Source organism: Rattus norvegicus, chromosome 2, assembly GCF_021556685.1.
Source record: "Rattus norvegicus strain SHRSP/BbbUtx chromosome 2, alternate assembly SHRSP_T2T, whole genome shotgun sequence".
NCBI classification, from domain to species: Eukaryota; Metazoa; Chordata; class Mammalia; order Rodentia; family Muridae; genus Rattus; species Rattus norvegicus.
In genome coordinates, this window is record NC_141535.1 from 56348848 (window position 1) to 56371228 (window position 22381).

The 22381-nt window shown below is 40.9% G+C and overlaps 1 long non-coding RNA gene across 4 annotated transcripts; it reads left to right on the top strand.

Moving 5' to 3' along the window:
* Positions 1-355: 355 nt before the first annotated feature.
* On the top strand, positions 356-9152 carry LOC147996100 (uncharacterized). 4 transcript variants are annotated; one of them, XR_015674156.1, is made up of 6 exons: positions 640-977; positions 1631-1779; positions 3259-3311; positions 4350-4513; positions 5527-5665; positions 5861-9152. It is a non-coding gene; the product is annotated as an uncharacterized LOC147996100 (long non-coding RNA). The 4 variants fall into 4 exon arrangements; XR_015674158.1 differs by lacking the exon at positions 4350-4513 and having other exon boundaries at positions 356-977; positions 5861-7542; XR_015674157.1 differs by lacking the exon at positions 3259-3311 and having other exon boundaries at positions 649-977.
* The last annotated feature ends 13229 nt before the right edge of the window (positions 9153-22381 follow it).

Consider the following 22381-nt stretch of genomic DNA (forward strand, 5'->3'; position numbering starts at 1 on the left):
CTCCCTGCCCCGCCCCCTGAATCCATCAGGAGCCAATAGTTTAGCAGGAAAGAGTAGAGTGCCATGAGCCTATCCCAATGCATGACTTGTTGTTGACAGGCTCTGTAGATAAAACATCTTGTGTGTTATATGTATGCATGACCTATTGATTAAAAAATCCTATATCCTATAGGAAAGGATAGAATAGAATGTGGGATATCCAAGCAGCAGAAAGAATTCTGGGATAGGGCAAGGCACGGGAGATTTGTCTGGGAAGATGTGGTAAAATGAACACACAGTACCAGAGCATAGGTAACCAGCCACGTGGCAGAATGAAGATCAGAATAAATGAGTTATATTAAATTATGAGCTAGTCAGAGCAGAGCCTAGCTATATGGCCAAGGTATTCGTAAATATATTTTGAGTCTAAGTCTTATTTCTGGGAGCATGCGTCTGGGAGGAAGAACCAGCTCAAACTTTTACAAGACTCAGCCTTGTGCTTGCAGTGGATGTGTTGTGTCTTGAAGATAGATAGCATTTTGCAGCCCTTTTTTTCTCTTAAAATTCTACAGCTCTTATGAGCTCTCTACCCTTTTTGCAGTATTTCCTGTGTCTTAGAAGTGGTGGTGTGTATGCCCTGGTTAGTGCCGATCTCTCAGTAACCATTGCAAGCACATTGAGCAGCAAGGAGTCTCTGCATTCACCCCTGCTCACTGTCAGGGCAGATGGTGGCAGATGACACAGTGCACACTAGAGGCCAAGGGCCTGCATCTCATTACCTATCTGGGCTGGGTACTTGTGGGGAGGGAAAAGTGTCTAATGTTAACTTTTGACCGAAGAAACTAAACTGTGAAAAGAAAGGTTGGGATTACAGAGAAATAGAATACCTAGAGGAATTTGGTACCCTGCATTTGCTGCAGTCTTTCTTAAAAAAAAAAAAGGTTGCTAAGAATTCCATTCCGGATGCAGCATAAGAAAGCCAGAAAGATATCAGAAAGGTAAAGTTGGAAATTTTGCTTCTGAATAATTATTAGGCTTAAAGTCAACAATTGCAAGATTTATCATAAGAGATTAATCATTCTGTTCTATCTTTGAGATTTATAGAAAGTCCCTCAAGCCTAATTATAACAGTAAATGAATCTATTAGTGTTTATTCTTTACTCTGTGTTCAATAAGTCACCCAAGTTGGCAGGAACATAGCAATGTGTTGGTGATGATTTCTGATGTGATATGAATAGTGGAGTTGAACATATTTATAAAGCCAGGAAACTTAGAATAATTCCAATAAGATTCATGAGACTTTTACTATAAAACTGAAAAGGGCATCAGTTATAGATCGACAAATTAATATACCAATGTTATAATTTGGAAGCTATTGGAAATATTGACTTTGAAGTATTGGGTTCGATAATTATTTCTTTTGCAAATGAGTAACTTAGTTAAGGAGAAAGAATCTGAGGCTTCCTTTGGCCTTGGATAGTATCATTTTCATAACGGAGTAGATATGTTTCAGAATTAAGTGGTAGGGCAGATGTAGTGTAATAGTGTGATGAGTATTTTGAAAAGTATTAAATTGCTTCTGAAGCATTTTTTTCAGGGGCTATCTGATCAGATTCTCACAGATACCACCTCTACATTTCCTTTGCTACAGAGACCTGTGGGTGAAGAAGAGGAGGAAAGGTCACCAGCAGCCTTGGTGGATGCCACAGAAGCCAAATATCTAGGTTCACATGGTGGCCATTTCCCTCTGAAGCCTGTAACTTAAATTTAACAGTTTTTTTTTTAAAGACAAATCACCATGTGAGTGAAAATGTCACCAGAGACAGTTTGGGGTAGTAGTGATAAAATGGGATTTTCAATTCTGAAAGCCCAAGATCCAAATCTGTCCTTGGCACTAATAAATTAGATGAGATCTAGCACATTCTCAGTGTTGGTAAATTGGCTGCCATACTAACTTAGAAGTCAACGGTGGAGACGATATCTTCAAAGGGACCTCTTTTCATGATTATAATGATAATATTCACCACAGAAAAATAAAAAAACCCATCATCTTTTATGTATAAAATGTGGACACCTAACATTTTGTGACACATCTTTTCATTTCTTTCTGTTTCTAGGAGTGTACTTTATTGAAATAGATTTTATTTAAGGCAAATGTCTTACCGACTCTTCTTATTACCAGTGCTTGGTGTGTCCATATGGCTACTTAATAAACACATGTCACGTTGGTAGATGGTCCTGAAATTGAGCCTTACCAAGAAAAAGGGGAGAATGAGAATCATAGCTGATTTGTTCTAGTGCTGAATGAGACACTTTGAGGGCGTGCTCATTCATTTTCAGATACCACCCCCCAACTGGAAGCTCTTTATTTCTTATTGAACAAACAGATAGATGGGTTGTATGTTCAGTGAATTTGAAATTAATAATGATGATGTTTACTTGACATGTGGGGAGTGGTTGTAAATACAGTATAAGTTGTTTGTAGTGTCAATGCATGGGGACTTTTCTGGTATCACTGAGACTATATAGAAAGGTCAATGAGGTGACATAGGAAGAAATGTGGTTTTTAAACTAATGACTTTTTATTTTAGTTCTTCTCATAAGATGTGTTCTGGGTTCCAATGCCCACTGGGCCCTCTCTCAAACTCTATGATTTTAGAGTTTTTTTGTTCATTCAGTTGTCTTATTTTGTTCTCTGAGACAGGGTTTCTTTGTGCAGTCCTGGCTGTCCTGGAACTAGTTCTGTAGACGAGGCTGGCCTCAAACTCAGAGATCCACATCTCTCTATCTCCCTAGTGCTGAAATTAAGTGTGTGTCCCACCACTCACCATTGTTTGGTGATGTTTAAGATTGTAAGCCTTTTTTCCTTCATGTGCCTTTGTGCGTGTGTGTGTGTGTGTGTGTGTGTGTGTGTGTGTGTGTGTGTGTGCATGTGTATCTGTCCCTTTTTATACAGTTGGAGTCTTTGAATATGTGAGTAGAGACAGTCACTGGGAATCCCTTTAGTAGAGATAAGGGGCAGGATTCCTGGGGTCTTTGAGCTTCATCAGATAGTACTCCTAGGACTGGGGACATTAGCTAATCAGCTCTTGCAATGGAACAAGGACACCATTCTATTAGTTCCCACATAGGGAATTAAGGCAAAAGGTATTTCCAGGTCACACACCTAGTAGATAACAAACTCCCACTTACAAAGGTCTCTATGATGTGGCAAATGTTGCCTAACTAGCAGGTGGAGTGATGCTGTTTCAGTGAGAATGATGTTTATGTCAATTTTAGGTTCACCTGGATTTCATCTGTACAGGAAGATTTCATTGGTACTGTTTTCATAGGTAAGAAATTAACAGGAAATTGGAAACTCTTTGTGTCAGAACTATCTTGCAAGACTGCTGTCAATAGAGGTGTGTGGCCTTAGCCTTTAAGGCCTGGGCTGTAGCTCGGAGATCATTATTAGAGAAGGAAACAAAATATTCTGATACAAATGAGCCATTGTCCATACTTTGGGGGAAAATCCACATGGAGAAATATACACTAAGAAGGTTTCATTTCATTTTTTAATTTGGGGGATTTGAATATTAATTAATCACATTAAAAGAGTAGAAATAAACAAGTCTCCCTGCAAAGATAAAAAAAACAAGCATGAACAAATATTAAATGTTTGACACTTTTCCTCCCAATATGTCGTCACTTTTCCTTTTTGCTTGTAGGGAAAATAGGTGTCATCATCCCTTCTATTCTAAGTGTCTTTGACACGTAATCCACTAATTTCACAACACATGTGGTAAGGCCATGCTTTTTTTCATGAGCCCCATCTTGTCAGTTAATTATGTCACACTTTAAAGGAACAGCAATAATGAAACTAGTCAGCTGTAACCAGAAAATTTTAATATTCACGTATAGCTGCTTTTTCAAGTGTTGGGCTTTATCTACTGAAAAGCCAAGAACTCCAGAGATCCACCTATATCCGCCTGTCTCCTTTCCCCTATCTCAATAGCTAGGGTTAGAGAAACAGGAAACTTTTGTTGTTGTTTTAAACATGGCTTCTTGGAACTTCATGCTTGTGGCAGCTAATTTACCAAGTAAGCCACCCTCCTTGTTCTGTTTTTAGGGTGCTAGGAATGCTAGGAATGGAATCCAAACTAAGTATTTTGCCACAGACTTACATTTCCAAGGTTGTGTGTGTGTGTGTGTGTGTGTGTGTATGTGTGTGTGTGTGTGTGTGTGTGTGTGTGTGTGTGTGTGTGTGTGAATATGCTGCAGCTTCCTAGAGAACAAAGGGACTGGAGAGAAAAGTTGTGTTTCAGAATATAGGACCCAGCCATCCAAGGTTGGGTGTTGACATGTAAGAAGGACTTCCTTCCGCTCCACAGGTGGTCTGGCTGCTGGCACAACACTTCTGTCCCAGAGCTGTTAGCAGTCTGCCAGGTGGAAAGAGAAGCTGGGTCACAGCTGGCAAGTTTGAAGGAGCCTCATTGCCTCACCCCGCCAGACAATGACTTAATGGATTTGCTGCTAGGATTTACAGAGCAGGAAGGTAGCAAGGGCTTCCCCTTTAGTAGGGGAAAGGTTAAACTGCTTATTGGGAAAGCACAGAGGGAAGGGTGGGGAGGATCCCTTGTGACTCTAGAATCCCGGCTCAACAGGATAGAAATAAGGGCCAAATATGTTTTAGAGGGAAACTATGATCCTTTTACTTCCCTCCTTTCATTTTTCCCTTTATTCTTTTCCTCCCCTATCCCTTTTCTCTCTGCCTGCAAATTTGACTCCTGATATGTGTTAGGAAGCCACGATTATCTAAGCATTCTTTGTATCTAATCTGGTTCTGTGTCCATCAAGTTAAACTTGGGCCCACTCTAAGCGAAGACAATGCTAAATCATATCAGTGAACTGTCTTCTATAGTCAAAGTTTAAAACTTTTGTTAGATTCTTCCCTAAAGAGCCAAAGTATTAAGGAATGAGGATGGGAGATGGAGAAAGAGTTACACAATCTACCTTTTAAAAGTTACCAGGGAAACTGAGGCTGGAGCACGCTGTGGGCTCAGGAGTCGCGGTCAGTCTGAGCAACATAGTGCATCCTGTCCTTCAAAAATTGTGAGACGTTGGAAGCTTTGTTTTATTAAATTTAGCAAAGTGGAAACATCTAGTAGAAAACTGAGGGAAAAAATCATGTGAGTTTCAGAATTAACTAAAACCCCTACTGCTCGTTACTCATCAGTTGTAAAATCATATAAAGTGTTTGACTTTCTAGTTTTCCCTCCAGAGTAAAACTAGACCTATCTTAGAATCATTTACTTGATTAGGTCACTCCTGTTGTTTGAGTGTCTCCATGACGTCATCAGTTAGTGGAAGCTGAATTGGACTCGGCATGCTTGCCCCCAGAGTGAAGGGAAGCCACAAAGTGCACTAGAACATGATGACGTAGATGATAGCAGCTTCCCTGATGAACTAGAGCGTATTTGTATGCCCCAAAGCATGAGAAGAACACACAAAGGAAACAAACCACCCTGTATACAAAGGGCAGATTATGTGTGTCTTTTCTCTCACTAGAAACAGTTCCTTTATGTAATCGTCCTTGTTGGCCCCTGTGTGGGTGGAACGCGACTTCCTGTGAAGAGCTATTACACACATTGGCAGTTTTTACAACGGTTTTAGATGATTTTATATGAGAACAAAGCAATTACAACAAGTAAGTATGAAAATTATTAAATCTTTAGCAATCTATTCGCCAAGCTGAACTTGTTATAGTACAAAGTGGAATGACAAAAGATAAAAGAAGGGTGGGTGCCTGCCAGAAAGAAATAAATGAGAAATCACTTTTCAATAGCCAGAACATTTTAAGTTCTCACTTTTATTTCTGACTTTCTAATTTGTCCATCTCCAGGGGTCTCAAGGAGCTTCTGCAACAAACTTTGATCGGAGGATCTGGAAGTTCACAAATGTTAGAAATGGAAAATGATGGTGTTCTGTTCTTTGCCCCTCAAAGAGTCACTGCTATTGCCCTAATGCTTTCTGGTTGCTGTCCACAGGTCAGTCTTCCTGTGGCTGTACATCCCTCCCACTCTCTGCTTCTTCCTCATCTCCAATAAGCTCAACACCCTTTTGCACACAAGCCTCATCTGGGGTCTTCAAGCTTTTCCGCCCCTACATTTGCAGATGGAGGGAATCAGAAGCAGAAGGCAGATTATTATTTGCACCCAGGGCAAGTCAACACAACAGAATCACCAGGATAGAGCACTGTATTTATTAATTTATTGAGCTTTATTTGCTTTTGGTCCATCTGAATGAACTGAAAAAAAAAAAGACTCAGTCCATTTCCTTTCCTGTCATTTGTAAGGTGAGAACAGGTTGCGCATTTTCTTTTCTTGGATATTGGTGGGTCTGTGGGGGAGCACTCTCATAGAGGCAGGGGGATGGGGGATGGAATGGGGGTTTCTGGAGGAGAAACTGGAAAAGAGGATACCATTTGAAATGTAAATAAAAAAATATCCAGGTTGTACATTTTAAGATGTATGTTAAAGCACATGGGAATCATATACTTAAGCTCTGGTGTTCTTGGGACTTGGCTGTGTTTATTTCTTCATATAGTGTTAGAAATTGCTTTGAGCACAATGTCACCAATATTTACTATCGGAGCTTTGCAAAAATATCCTAATCCTTCATTTAAACATGTTTTAAATCATATTAATAACGTTCTACTAGAAAAATTGGATTTTTCCTGGGCAGAAATTTCATATATAGAATTGTTGTTGCCTTAGTGGATAACAAACAAAATGACATATTTAGCAGTTACATGGAAGCGATTGTTGCAAAAATACACAGTAAGCAGCATACAGACAAATTTTATTTTCACTAGGTTTTTAAAGACTTATTTTAGTTTCTATTTGTTTGCCATGTGTTGTGCGTGCGTGCATGCGTGCGTGCGTGCGTGCGTGGGAATCTGGTCCTCTGATAGAACAGCAAGTACTCTGAAGCATGGAGATGACTTTCCAGCCTTTTATACAGCTTTTAGAAGGCTACATTCCACAACTTTCATCAGAAAGTCTCTCTGACAGGCATGTTCTCTGCACTGTTTCCTAAGCTTTTCTTTTCTTGGTGTGCATATCATAGAGCATGCATAACTAAGGAATCTGCTTTTTACCTAATCACTAAATTTGGAGTGAATCAAGATTTTCATGGTGGAGGATCATTGGTGTTATAATGTATATATGCTTCTCAGAGATTGTGTGTTGGTCCTTAATGGATGCAAATTATCTCCCAAATCTGGTGAATAACAACAGCACAAACTCAAGAACAGTTTCTTTCTCATTATATAATTTTTTCATTGCTTAGGAATTCAGAGGGCTTATCTGGATAATGTTTCTGTCCGTGTGGCCTCCATAGGTGTTACCTGGTGTATCTGCCTTTTGTCCTGGTTTCTTTGATGACTCCAATGCTGGCTATTTGGTGGGGGTTACTATCAGACTGGGTTTGGTCGCTGGCCCTGCCTTTATATATCGTATTGTAGCATCACCCAATTGTCTCTGAAATACAAGTGAGATTTCTAATGTGACATTCAATGCTGTTAAAACAAAAGTAAGATGAAACTGCAGTTTCTCTTAGTGTTAAGAGCCAGTGTCAGCAGAATGTCATTTCTGCCACACAGTTCGTCATAGTGCTTACCAGATCGAAGACCTGGGAGGTGAGGGGATTAGACCCCACTTTTGCGATGGAGGAGTATTTTTAAAATGATGGCCTGCTGGTTGAATGAAAAATCAATATTGACCCGGACTGAGGAGATACTAGCTATTTAAGAATACACGATCCAGGATGATCTAATTTCAAAGCTATCATCTTCTACTTGTGGATGGGATGTCCTTCATTTTTGCCCACAAGGAGATAAAAATTATTAGCACACTAAAGTTAACATATTGAAGAAAGTAGATACTGAAGTGAATTAAGCATCCCAAAGCATGTTTTTTTGTCCATGACTCTAAAAGAAGATGAATTATGTCAGTATTTTCTCCAATAGAAATGAGTTTAGAAGAGTTCCTCAGCTTGTCACTGTTATCTTAGATGGGCATTGTATTAAACTGTCTTCCAAATGCTTAAGTTTATACCCAGAGATTGGTGCTGCTCTAAGCCTTCATTAGAGAAGTTTCTTTTTACAGTAGGCAGTGGCTAATTTAGAGATCTACAACTAGTCACAATCCAGAGAGTAAATAATCGTTGTTCCTCAACGAGATGTCTATTTACTCATGACATGGCTCAAGAAACACTGAGGAAGAAGAAGGGAGAACATATTTGAGAGACAGAGGTTGGAATGGAGTGCTAAGAAAGTTTACTATGGGACAATAACATAACGTACTTGGTAAGGGCCTTTGTTGCAAAACTTGATTTGATTCCTACAATCCATATAGCCAGTAGGAGAGAACCACTTCCTGTAAGTTGTTTTCTGATCTCTGCATATAGTGAATGTGTGCACTCATGTGTTCACATATATACACAATCTTATACATTAATACCTCTTTTACATTTACAAAACAAATAACCAAATAAAAGCTTGGGGGAACAAAAATATTCACAGGAGAAAATATGGAAACAAAGTTTGGAGCAGAGACTGAAGGAAAGGCCATCCAGAGACTGCCCACCTGGGGCCTGTATATATCCAGCCCATATATAGCCACTAAACCCAGACAATATTGCTGATGCCAAGAAGTGCTCACTGATAGGAGCCTGATATAGCTGTCTCCTGAGAGGCTCTGCCAGAGCATGACACAGAGGCGAATGCTCGAAGCCAACCATTGAACTGAGACCAGGGTCCCCAGTGGAGGAGTTAGAGAAAGGATTGAAGGAGCTGAAGGGGTTTGCAACCTCATAAGTACAACAGTATCAACCAACCAGAGCTCCCAGGGACTAAACCACCATCCAAAGAGTACACACAGACAGACCCATGGCCCCAGCTGCATATGTTGCAGAGGATGACTTTGTTGGGCATCAATGGGAGGAGAATCCTTTGGTCCTGCCAAGACTTGTTGCCCCAGTGTAGGGGAAGGTCAAGGTAGGAGGTGGGAAGGGGTGGGTGGGTTGGGGGACACCCTCATAGAAGCAGGGGGAAAGGGGATGGGAAAAGGGGTTGATGGATGGAAAACTGGGAAAGGAGATAACGATTGTAATGTAAATAAAATTATCCAATTAAAAAAAGCATAAAATATATTATCTTCTGTACATGACCCAGCCATTGAATCCGTGAACTCACTGTAGTGGTGCTACCCATATAAGACTAGCACAAGAACGGAACCATCACTTTCCTCATGCATCTGTTGTAGGTTCCTGAGGCTCCACTTCTCATTGAGGGACTACAGTCAGTTAAAAGGTTTTGAGGGAAAGAGTTCACTGAGGGAAAGAGTTCACTTTCTGTATTGGTGCATCCACTAATAAGTTGTCTCTATTGGAGCTAATGACCCTCCACTCATACCCATTCAAACAACTATAACTAAACCCAGTGGTTAAGACAGAAGTGTTACTAAATGTCATCTTGTCGGAAAGAAGAAAATTTTCAGGAGACAATTCAAGACATGAGAGAAAGATCAGATGGAAAGTGTAAGAAAGTCATAAGAAGGTGTGAAAGTGCCCTAAGTCCAGTTCAGTGTATACATACATAAAAATTGTGGAAGAATAAAAAATAATCTTGGTTTGTATCACACAGTTTTTGAGAGAAAATATTGTTGCTTGTAATATATAAAGAGAACATGTATCTTACATGCATGCTGTAACATTTAAATATATCAAAAGTGAGAGGGAATGAAAGGCATTTGAAACATTGTTGCTAAAGCTGGAGACATAGCCCAGTGGCAGATGTTAGGTCTTGGGCCTGCTTTTTTTTTTTTTTTCCTTTTTTTGTTTTCTTTTTTTTCTTTTTATTTAATACTTAATAATAATTCTTTGGTTTCTGGGCAAACATCCCCCTCCCCCCTCCCCTTCCTTATGGGTGTTCCCCTCCCAACCCTCCCCCCATTGCCGCCCTCCCCCCAACAGTCTAGTTCACTGGGGATTCAGTCTTAGCAGGACCCAGGGCTTCCCCTTCCACTGGTGCTCTGACTAGGATATTCATTGCTACCTATGAGGTCAGAGTCCAGGGTCAGTCCATGTATAGTCTTTAGGTAGTGGCTTAGTCCCTGGAAGCTCTGGTTGCTTGGCATTGTTGTTCATATGGGGTCTCGAGTCCCTTCAAGCTCTTCCAGTTCTTTCTCTGATTCCTTCAACGGGGGTCCTATTCTCAGTTCAGTGGTTTGCTGCTGGCATTCGCCTCTGTATTTGCTGTATTCTGGCTGTGTCTCTCAGGAGCGATCTACATCCGGTTCCTGTCGGCCTGCACTTCTTTGCTTCATCCATCTTGTCTAATTGGGTGGCTGTATATGTATGGGCCACATGTGGGGCAGGCTCTGAATGGGTGTTCCTTCAGTCTCTGTTTTAATCTTTGCCTCTCTCTTCCCTGCCAAGGGTATTCTTGTTCCCCTTTTAGAGAAGGAGTGAAGCATTCACATTTTGATCATCCGTCTTGAGTTTCATGTGTTCTAGGCATCTAGGGTAATTCAAGCATTTGGGCTAATAGCCACTTATCAATGAGTGCATACCATGTATGTCTTTCTGTGATTGGGTTAGCTCACTCAGGATGATATTTTCCAGTTCTAACCATTTGCCTACGAATTTCATACAGCCGTTGTTTTTGATAGCTGAGTAATATTCCATTGTGTAGATGTACCACATTTTCTGTATCCATTCCTCTGTTGAAGGGCATCTGGGTTCTTTCCAGCTTCTGGCTATTATAAATAAGGCTGCTATGAACATAGTGGAGCATGTGTCTTTGTTATATGTTGGAGTATCTTTTGGGTATATGCCCAAGAGAGGTATAGCTGGATCCTCAGGCAGTTCAATGTCCAATTTTCTGAGGAATCTCCAGACTGATTTCCAGAATGTTGTACCAGTTTGCAATCCCACCAACAATGGAGGAGTGTTCCTCTTTCTCCACATCCTCGCCAGCATCTGCTGTCACCTGAGCTTTTGATCTTAGCCATTCTCACTGGTGTGAGGTGAAATCTCAGGGTTGTTTTGATTTGCATTTCCCTTATGACTAAAGATGTTGAACAATTCTTTAGGTGTTTCTCAGCCATTCGGCATTCCTCAGCTGTGAATTCTTTGTTTAGCTCTGAACCCCATTTTTAATAGGGTTATTTGTCTCCCTGCAGTCTAACTTCTTGAGTTCTTTGTATATTTTGGATATAAGGCCTCTATCTGTTGTAGGATTGGTAAAGATCTTTTCCCAATCTGTTGGTTTCGATTTGTCCTAACCACAGTGTCCTTTGCCTTACAGAAGCTTTGCAGTTTTATGAGATCCCATTTGTCGATTCTTGATCTTAGAGCATAAGCCATTGGTGTTTTGTTCAGGAAATTTTTTCCAGTGCCCATGAGTTCCAGATGCTTCCCTAGTTTTTCTTCTACTAGTTTGAGTGTGTCTGGTTTGATGTGGAGGTCCTTGATCCACTTGGACTAAAGCTTTGTACAGGGTGATAAGCATGGATCGATCTGCATTCTTCTACATGTTGACCTCCAGTTGAACCAGCACCGTTTGCTGAAAATGCTATCTTTTTTCCATTGGATGGTTTTGGCTCCTTTGTCAAAAATCAAGTGACCATAGGTGTGTGGGTTCATTTCTGGGTCTTCAATTCTATTCCATTGGTCTATCTGTCTGTCTCTGTACCAGTACCATGCAGTTTTTATCACTATTGCTCTGTAATACTGCTTGAGTTCAGGGATAGTGATTCCCCCTGAAGTCCTTTTATTGTTGAGGATAGTTTTAGCTATCCTGGGTTTTTTGTTATTCCAGATGAATTTGCAAATTGTTCTGTCTAACTCTTTGAAGAATTGGATTGGTATTTTGATGGGGATTGCATTGAATCTGTAGATTGCTTTTGGTAAAATGACCATTTTTACTATATTAATCCTGCCAATCCATGAGCATGGGAGATCTTTCCATCTTCTGAGGTCTTCTTCAATTTCCTTCTTCAGTGTCTTGAAGTTCTTATTGTACAGATCTTTTACTTGCTTCGTTAAAGTCACACCGAGGTACTTTATATTATTTGGGTCTATTATGAAGGGTGTCGTTTCCCTAATTTCTTTCTCGGCTTGTTTCTCTTTTGTATAGAGGAAGGCAACTGATTTATTTGAGTTAATTTTATACCCAGCCACTTTGCTGAAGTTGTTTATCAGCTTTAGTAGTTCTCTGGTGGAACTTTTGGGATCACTTAAATATACTATCATATCATCTGCAAATAGTGATATTTTGACTTCTTCTTTCCCGATCTGTATCCCCTTGATCTCCTTTTGTTGTCTGATTGCTCTGGCTAGAACTTCAAGAACTATATTGAATAAGTAGGGAGAGAGTGGGCAGCCTTGTCTAGTCCCGGATTTTAGTGGGATTGCTTCAAGTTTCTCTCCATTTAGTTTAATGTTAGCAACTGGTTTGCTGTATGTGGCTTTTACTATGTTTAGGTATGGGCCTTGAATTCCTATTCTTTCCAGGACTTTTATCATGAAGGGGTGTTGAATTTTGTCAAATGCTTTCTCAGCATCTAATGAAATGATCATGTGGTTTTGTTCTTTCAGTTTGTTTATATAATGGATCACGTTGATGGTTTTCCGTATATTAAAGCATCCATGCATGCCTGGGATGAAGCCTACTTGATCACGGTGGATGATTGTTTTGATGTGCTCTTGAATTCGGTTTGCCAGAATTTTATTGAGTATTTTTGCGTCGATATTCATAAGTAAAATTGGTCTGAAGTTCTCTTTCTCTGTTGGGTCTTTGTGTGGTTTAGATATAACAGTAATTGTGGCTTCATAGAAGGAATTCGGAAGTGTTCCATCTGTTTCAATTTTGTGGAATAGTTTGGATAATATTGGTATGAGGTCTTCTATGAAGGTTTGATAGAATTCTGCACTAAACCCGTCTGGACCTGGGCTCTTTTTGGTTGGGAGACCTTTAATGATTGCTTCTATTTCCTTAGGAGTTATAGGGTTGTTTAACTGGTTTATCTGTTCCTGATTTAACTTCGGTACCTGGTATCTGTCTAGGAAATTGTCCATTTCCTGTAGATTTTCAAGTTTTGTTGAATATAGGCTTTTATAGTAAGATCTGATGATTTTTTTGAATTTCCTCTGAATCTGTAGGTATGTCTCCCTTTTCATTTTTGATTTTGTTAATTTGGACACACTCTCTGTGTCCTCTCGTTAGTCTGGCTAAGGGTTTATCTATCTTGTTGATTTTCTCAAAGAACCAACTTTTGGTTCTGTTGATTCTTTCTATGGTCCTTTTTGTTTCTACTTGGTTGATTTCAGCTCTGAGTTTGATTATTTCCTGCCTTCTACTCCTCCTGGGTGTATTTCCTTCTTTTTGCTCTAGAGCTTTTAGGTGTGCTGTCAAGCTGCTGACATATGCTCTTTCCTGTTTCTTTCTGCAGGCACTCAGCACTATGAGTTTTCCTCTTAGCACAGCTTTCATTGTGTCCCATAAGTTTGGGTATGTTGTACCTTCATTTTCATTAAATTCTAAAAAGTTTTTAATTTCTTTCTTTATTTCTTCCTTGACTAGGTTATCATTGAGTAGAGCATTGTTCAATTTCCACGTATATGTGGGCATTCTTCCCTTATTGTTATTGAAGACCAGTTTTAGGCCGTGGTGGTCTGATAGCACACATGGGATTATTTCTATCTTTCTGTACCTGTTGAGGCCTGTTTTTTGACCAACTATATGGTCAGTTTTGGAGAAAGTACCATGAGGAGCTGAGAAGAAGGTATATCCTTTTGCTTTAGGATAGAATGTTCTATAAATATCTGTTAAGTCCATTTGGCTCATGACTTCTCTTAGTCTGTCTACGTCTCTGTTTAATTTCTGTTTCCATGATCTGTCCATTGATGAGAGTGGGGTGTTGAAATCTCCCACTATTATTGTGTGAGGTGCAATGTGTGTTTTGAGCTTTAGTAAGGTTTCTTTTACGTATGTAGGTGCCCTTGTATTTGGGGCATAGATATTTAGGATTGAGAGTTCATCTTGGTGGATTTTTCCTTTGATGAATATGAAGTGTCCTTCCTTATCTTTTTTGATGACTTTTAATTGAAAATTGATTTTATTTGATATTAGAATGGCTACTCCAGCTTGCTTCTTCTGACCATTTGCTTGGAAAGTTGTTTTCCAGTCTTTCACTCTGAGGTAGTGTCTGTCTTTGTCTCTGAGGTGTGTTTCCTGTAGGCAGCAGAATGCAGGGTCCTCGTTGCATATCCAGTTTGTTAATGTATGTCTTTTTTTGGGGAGTTGAGGCCATTGATGTTGAGAGATATTAAGGAATAGTGATTATTGCTTCCTGTTATATTCATATTTGGATGTGAGGTTATGTTTGTGTGCTTTTCTTCTCTTTGTTTTGTTGCCAAGACGATTAGTTTCTTGCTTCTTCTAGGGTATAGCTTTCCTCCTTATGTTGGGCTTTACCCTTTATTATCCTTTGTAGTGCTGGATTTGTAGAAAGATATTGTGTAAATTTGTTTTTGTCATGGAATATCTTGGTTTCTCCATCTATGTTAATTGAGAGTTTTGCAGGATACAGTAACCTGGGCTGGCATTTGTGTTCTCTTAGGGTCAGTATGACATCTGTCCAGGAACTTCTGGCCTTCATAGTTTCTGGCGAAAAGTCTGGTGTGATTTTGATAGGTCTGCCTTTATATGTTACTTGACCTTTTTCCCTTACTGCTTTTAATATTCTTTGTTTATTTTGTGCGTTTGGTGTTTTGACTATTATGTGACGGGAGGTGTTTCTTTTCTGGTCCAATGTATTTGGATTTCTGTAGGCTTCTTGTATGCCTATGGGTATCTCTTTTTTTAGGTTAGGGTAGTTTTCTTCTATGATTTTGTTGAAGATATTTACTGGTCCTTTAAGCTGGGAGTCTTCACTCTCTTCTATACCTATTATTTTTAGGTTTGATCTTCTCATTGAGTCCTGGATTTCCTGTATGTTTTGGACCAGTAGCTTTTTCTGCTTTACATTATCTTTGACAGTTGAGTCAATGAGTTCTATGGAATCTTCTGCTCCCGAGATTCTCTCTTCCATCTCTTGTATTCTGTTGGTGAAGCTTGTATCTACAGCTCCTTGTCTCTTCTTTTGTTTTTCTATATCCAGGGTTGTTTCCATGTGTTCTTTCTTGATTGCTTCTATTTCCATTTTTAATTCCTTCAACTGTTTGATTGTGTTTTCCTGGAATTCTTTCAGGGATTTTTGTTTCTCCTCCCTAAGGGTTTCTACTTGTTTATTAATGTTTTCCTGTGTTTGTCTAAGGGAGTTCTTCACGTCTTTCTTGAAGTCCTCCAGCATCATGATCAAATATGATTTTGAAACTAGATCTTGCTTTTCTGGTGTGTTTAGATATTCCATGTTTATTTTGTTGGGAGAATTGGGCTCCGATGATGCCATGTAGTCTTGGTTTCTGTTGCTTGGGTTCCTGTGCTTGCCTCTCGCCATCAGATTATCTCTAGTGTTACTTTGTTCTGCTATTTCTGACTAGACTGCCCTATAAGCCTGTGTGTCAGGAGTGCTGTAGACCTGTTTTCCTGTTTTCTTTCTGCCTGTTATGGGGACAGAGTGTTCTGCTTTCGGGCGTGTAGTTTTTCCTCTCTACAGGTCTTCAGCTGTTTCTGTGGGCCTGTGTCTTGAGTTCACTAGGCAGGTCACTTGCAGCAGAAACGTTGGTCTTACCTGTGGTCCCGAGGCTCAAGTTCGCTCGCGGGGTGCTGCCCACGAGCTCTCTGCGGAGGCAGCAACCTGGAAGATCTGCGCCGCCGTTTCTGGGAGCTTCAGTGCACCAGGGTTCCAGATGGCGTTTGGTGTTTTCCTCTGTAATCCGTAATGTGTGCAGAGTGCAGTCTCTTCTGGTTTCCCAGGCGTGTCTGCCTCTCTGAAGGTTTAGCTCTCCCTCCCACGGGATTTGGGTGCAGAGAACTGTTTATCTGGTCTGTTTCCTTCAGGTTCCGGCGGTGTCTCAGGAGCAGGGGTCCTGCCGCTCCTGGGCTCTCCCCTAAGGGAACCCAGAGGCCTTATACAGTTTCCTCTTGGGCCAGGGATGTGGGCAGGGGTGGGCTTGGTGGTCTCCTCCGCTCTGCAGCCTCAGGAGTGCCCACCTGACCAGGCGGTGAGGTCTCTCTGGGCATGCTTTTCTATCACTTCGGGTATCCTTGCTTGCCAGCAAGGTCAGAAAGATAACGCTTATATTTAAGTTTGCCAAATGGAGAATTCTGGTCTTTTCTTCTACCTTAGATCTACTTTAGTGACTGTTTCCATTCTCTGTATGTCTCAGCTGTGAGTTACCACAGTTGGTGCTTCTTTCCTGTATTATGCTGGGTATTTGTTTCTCTTCCCACAGCTGAGGGCTGGTGGTCAAAGCTGTTAGCAGCAGATGCAAGGCTGTTGTGGCTAACACCAGCAGTTAAAGTCATTGCCACTGCCTGAGAGGCTCTTGCACTTCCTTGTTTAAAAAGTCACATTATGTCGTGGGACTAACTTGTAAAAATTTTGTGGGCAATCAGAAACCCTTGAAGTTTTCACACAGAGAAAGGAAAAGGTTTGCCCGGTGAGAAAACCAGGGTTGGATATTTTTGTCCTTTTCTTTCTAGTACAAGGCATCCCAGAGATGCTTTTTCACGGCAAAAGAGTTAATCAAAACTGACCAGTGCTGGCGAACGGTCTGTGGTTTGTGTATTTACTGTTAGCGGTGATGTATGTGTGCGTTTCAAGAACTTTGAACGTTTAGATCGAGTCTGTATTTTTGTGGCTTGTCTGGGCTCAAATTCACAACCTCATGAAGAGTTATTTTATTGCCTAAAAATGAACTCTGCCCCTTCACTATCAGATACTACAAACGCAGATAGTTCAAGCCTTTGAAAACGCTTTATAATGTAGTGAAAATGGAAACCACTTCGTTTAACGTCATCAGAGATCTGCAAAACATGAACAATGAGGTTTGATAGGAGGCCACTTTGGCGTTTGCTGTGAAATGGTTTTCTGTGAAGCATTTTCCCCTCACAACCGGACTGATTACTTTCAGGTCTCTTCTTGACACTTTTTCCCCCTTTCTGGTCATCAAGTTTCCTTTTCCTTAAAAGCAAGCTAGAGCTCCATGATTGGTCAACTCTTTCCACCAACTCACTGCTGCTCTTGTCCCCTAGTTAGGAGATTTTGGAAATCCCCATGACATCCTATTTTTCTTTTTTACCAAATACATCTCTAGTTGTGTGGCTACGAAATTTTATCCTAAGAGCTGACTGGCTCTTTCTGACTTTAGCACACACTGCAGTTCATCGTCTGACTTACCAGCACAGTCCGGAATTCATAAAGAAGTTCCTAGTGGGACAGTGACCACATGTTGTCTCAAATAATAGATTACTTAACATTCTTTTAATATAAGAGGGAAGCTCTGGAGAGCTACCATTTCTTCTCTGGCCTTTGGGCAGTGTGGAGAGGAATCAGAAGTGTGTCAGCTGTACCAGAGAGTACTCTCTGACCCTTCCCTGGTTTCTCTGGGGCCATCAAGAGAAGAACATTGAGATATTAGTTCCCTTAAAGAGACAGCTATATGGGTTGAGGATTTGGCTCAGTGGTAGAGCGCTTGCCTAGGAGGAGCAAGACCCTGGGTTCGGTCCCCAGCTCCGAAAAAAAGAAAAGAAAAAAAGAAAGAGACAGCTATTACCCTGAATTCCTTTGATGAGCTGAAGAAAGAGACAACACTACTCTTCACTGCCTTCAGTTCTTTCCCATGGTGTCTACTTTGTGTTCCCTTGGTACTGAAGTTAGGCCCAGTCCTTCAGAAGAATGTTACAGTCTTCCAGTTACTAGAAAATCTTGATAAAACTATATGGTATAACCATTTGTAGTTTAACCAGGAACTTCTGAAAATGCAAGCATAAGAGTTAAAGGCTGACTTTTCTCCCATAGTACTTACCCGTCCTAGGTATGCACTACATCTTCTAAACTATACTTTAGGTAAGCTACTCAGGTTTGGGTCTTAACTTAGACTTTTTCAGGATGTGACAAATTTTTTTTCCACCTTTCCTCCCTGCCTTCCTCCTCCATTCCTCCCTTCCTTTCTTCCTCCTTCCTTCCCTCCTATTTTTTTCTATGCCCCTTCCTGTTTTTCTATCTCAAGTGCTTTACCCTAATCACACATCTGCCCCATACGATGGTTCATGATAAACATGGGTTAAAAACATAGACATTACTTTCTTTAAAAATAAAATGTTCTATTGATTCTTTGTGAATTTTGCATCATGCAGTTCAATCCCACTCATCTCTACATGCCATCCATTTGTATCTGCCCTCTTCCCTTGCAACCTCCCCACTCTAAATTAAATTAAATAAGTGAAAAGATAGAATAAAAAATATTGTCATGGAAGCTATAGTGTGTCACACAGTATACCCTTTTGTCCACATTTCTTTGCTTGCAAATGTTCATAGCAATATTGGTCTAGTGTGAGGCCTCTGGCTTCTGCTATACTATCAATACTAGAACCTCATTGGGACTCCTCCTGGTTATTCTGTTGTTGCCCTGTGTCATGGAGATCCTGCAGCTTTGGATCTGCAGGACTGTCCCTTTCATGTGCTCCAGCAGATCATAGAGGAGAAAGATGTTGGGGTGGGTCAACTCAAAGCCTTGGATCTGGGCCTGAGAGGTAACTGAGTTGGTCGGCCCACCAGTTCTCCTATGCTCCCACCACCAGGGTGAGCACTCTGGTACTTCCCTGGTGGCTCAGCTAATGCTGTAGCTGACAGGAGGCAGGGTCAGCTCTTCTCAGGGTCCTCAGGGCTGGCTCTCAGCTCTACTGCATTGCCCAGGTAAGGTACAAGGCACTCTTTTGGGTGCAGCATCCAGAAATTGCGGAGGGGGGGAGGGAGTGAGGCAGCTCTCCCACTCTCATGACCTCTGGGTCAGCTCTCCCAGGGCCAGCTTTCCTTGTGGCAGGTGGGATGTGTGTGTGTGTGTGTGTGTGTGTGTGTGTGTGTGTGTGTGTGTGTGTGTGTAGGGAATCTCTCCCTCTCCCATGCTACCTCACAGCAGACTAGGGATGGAACTAGCACTCCTGAGTTTATGCTTTCAGGGTTAGCTCCACTGTGCTGTTCAGGTGAGGGGGAGGAACCAGTTCTCCAGAGTGTGTTGACCAGTGAGGTGGCAACTCTGCACAGTGCCTCATCTGCATGGCCTCTGGTGGTAACACAGACCTGAGAAACCAACATAGACTGTGGCTGCCATAGGATCATGGACCAAGACATGTCCCCCACCCCACGAGCATACTAGGCCTAGATGTCCCCATGCCCTCAGGTGGCAGTGAAGGCACCTAGACCAGCATGTCCCCCTCAGTAGGACAACCTTCAGTTATCCACAATTTCTGGTGAAAGGCCAGACCGCTGACATCTACATGGTCTTTGGTGGTATCTCAAGACACGGACATCAACAGAGACCACAGATGTAGCAGGACCACAGACCCAACATGGTCCTAGGTAGTCTCCCAGGGCCATGACCTCACCATGGCCTCCTCATATCTGTCTGTTCCTCACTGCCATCAAGTGTCCAGTTCTACTCTCTCCACAGTGTACAATCCCCTTAGCTTTCCTTTCTCTTCTATCTTTCCCATTTCTCCATCATGAACTTTTCCCTCTTAGGTACATCAGTGTCTTTCTTCTGGCTTCCATGGGCCTGTGTGACCAGGATAGATGTTGGGGTATCTCTCTTCTGATCACCGTAGGCTGGCTAACCAGGGACCGGCTCTTCTGGACATAGCCTAGGTGAATGCTTGAGTCCATTCCAACCTTCTTTTGTCTAGCCTCCTAGATCCTTCCCATAGCATAAGATAAATCACAGCATTTTGGTCTTAGAAACTTGATGTCCAAACTAGTCTTGTTGGCAAAGATTGGTAACCTCACTTAGGATGGTGAGGCATGAGGAATTTAACAGATTCTGTGTCAAAATTTAAAAGGTAAAAAGGAGATGTGGGTATATCTCCTGCAGAAGACCACTCATTTTGTGATATAGTCCATAAAGAATTCCTAGTTCTCAGAAGGAATTGTACCAAACCCTTCCAATTCCATCCAAATAGGAAAACAACTTTTTCTTCTTTCACAATGTCTTTTGAACAACCTTTGTGCATGCATGTTTTCAGTCTTTACTGATGGGCCTTCTGTGTTTGCTTTTTCTCTAAGACAGAGTTGTGCAGATCAATGTCCTTTGTGCTTGGTGTTCTTAGACTCCCCACCTTCTGACCCAACAGAATTAGCATCAATATTAGTTTCTTGTATCAGTAGCTCACCCCTGTACTATCATAGGTTGCATAGTTTTGTATAATTCATTAAGTCAAGTGGTCATTGGCTACTTTAAATGGTAAGCTCTAAAACTTGTTGCCTCTGATTAAGAAAATAGTCTTGATGGCTTTAAGCACACTGAGTAAGCTATCGCCAAAGCCTCTATAGAAGCAGCTCTTCCCAGGCATCCCCCTGTTCCAGTTCTCTGAAACTTTTTGATATGAAATTTCTCTTGGAGACACTAAAACATGTGGATTATAAATCTAAGTTAAATTTTTCATGTATACTGAGGAATTTAAATTTCTATCTCTGTACTAGTGTACTGAAAAAAAAGCCTAAACCTCTTTGTCTAGACTTGGGCATTAGTTTTTTGTCAAGGTAGAACTATACTCTCTTTTTCTTCAGATGTATTCTCCTTTGTTCATACAGTTTCCAACAATATGGGAGTCATACCTGTTTTAATCAGGTAGAAAGAGCGGGTAACCATTGATTACTTTCAAACACTTTGAAGCATTTTTTTCTTTCAAGTTTTTAAAGGAGGATTTCCTTCTACTAAAAATAGTATGAGCTGCTTCCTCTGGTTCTACTGCCCACTGACCTATGGAAGTGTTCTCCTGTGTCTAACGCTTCCTTAATCCCTGGGCTTGCCACAGAAATTACCTTGAGGCTTTCTTAGCTGCTGAAATGCTATAGAATTTGATTTCTAGGTTGCAATGCTTTGGCCTCTCTAAGAAAGTATATTAAATAATGAATTTTATGTCAGAAAAACCATATTGTCAGTTCTTTAAATATAAATTCCTCTCACCAGATATTTATCTAAATTGCTCTCATTAAAAAAAAAAACATAATGAAACAAAACCAAAGAAACAACCTGTCTTATTCAAGAAAGTCACAGTTGTGGGTTCAGGTCTGTTCTTTTCTAAACAATTATCTTTTTTTTTTCATAAGTGGTTACAGATTTTTTTTTAAATTTTTTTAATTAACTTGAGTATTTCTTATTTACATTTCGAGTATTATTCCCTTTCCCGGTTTACGGGCCAACATCCCCCTAACCCCTCCACCTCCCCTTCTTTATAGGTGTTCCCCTCACTATCCTCCCCCCATTGCCACCCTCCCCCCAACAATCACGTTCACTGTGGGTTCAGTCTTAGCAGGACCCAGGGCTTCCCCTTCCACTTCCATTCTTACTAGAATATTCATTGCTACCTATGAGGTCAGAGTCCAGGGTCAGTCCATGTATAGCCTTTAGATAGTGGCTTAGTCCCTGGAAGCTCTGGTTGCTTGGCATTGTTGTTCATATGGGGTCTCGAGCCCCTTCAAGCTTTCCAGTTCTTTCTCTGATTCCTTCAACGGGGGTCCTGTTCTCAGTTCAGTGGTTTGCTGCTGGCATTCGCCTCTGTATTTGCTGTATTCTGGCTGTTTCTCTCAGGAGAGATCTACATCCGGCTCCTGTCTGCCTGCACTTCTTTGCTTCATCCATCTTGTCTAATTGGGTGGCTGTATATGTATGGGCCACATGTGGGGTAGGCTCTGAATGGGTGTTCCTTCTGTCTCTAAACAATTATCTTTTACCATTTTCTTAACTATTTCATTTTCAAGACTAAGAACCCTAGGCTATAAATGTGTAACCAGGCACATTATAAAGGCACACCACATACTTAACATAAGTTCAAAACATACATAACATAAGTTCAAAAGGTACATGAATTTTTTCATCATCTTCACTAAAGACTTTGGAATGTCTACTGTGTATATCAACTGTGCAGTCAGATATGGTAGAGATATAAAGAATTATATAAATGTAAGAACTCAGTGGTCTTCAACTTGGATTTTGTAGCTAGAAACTCCATATATAAAGAGGTAAATAGCTATACAGATAATGCTTTGAGAACATCAAGTATCAGGGAGAGACTTTTCATGCTCTGGCATTCACAGTATACCTATGGAGGTGGATGCTATGAAGATGTTTAGGAGAAAAGCTAGTCAGAGCTTCTCTGCTATACAGTGATTTTAGAGTATAGCAATGGTAGTAG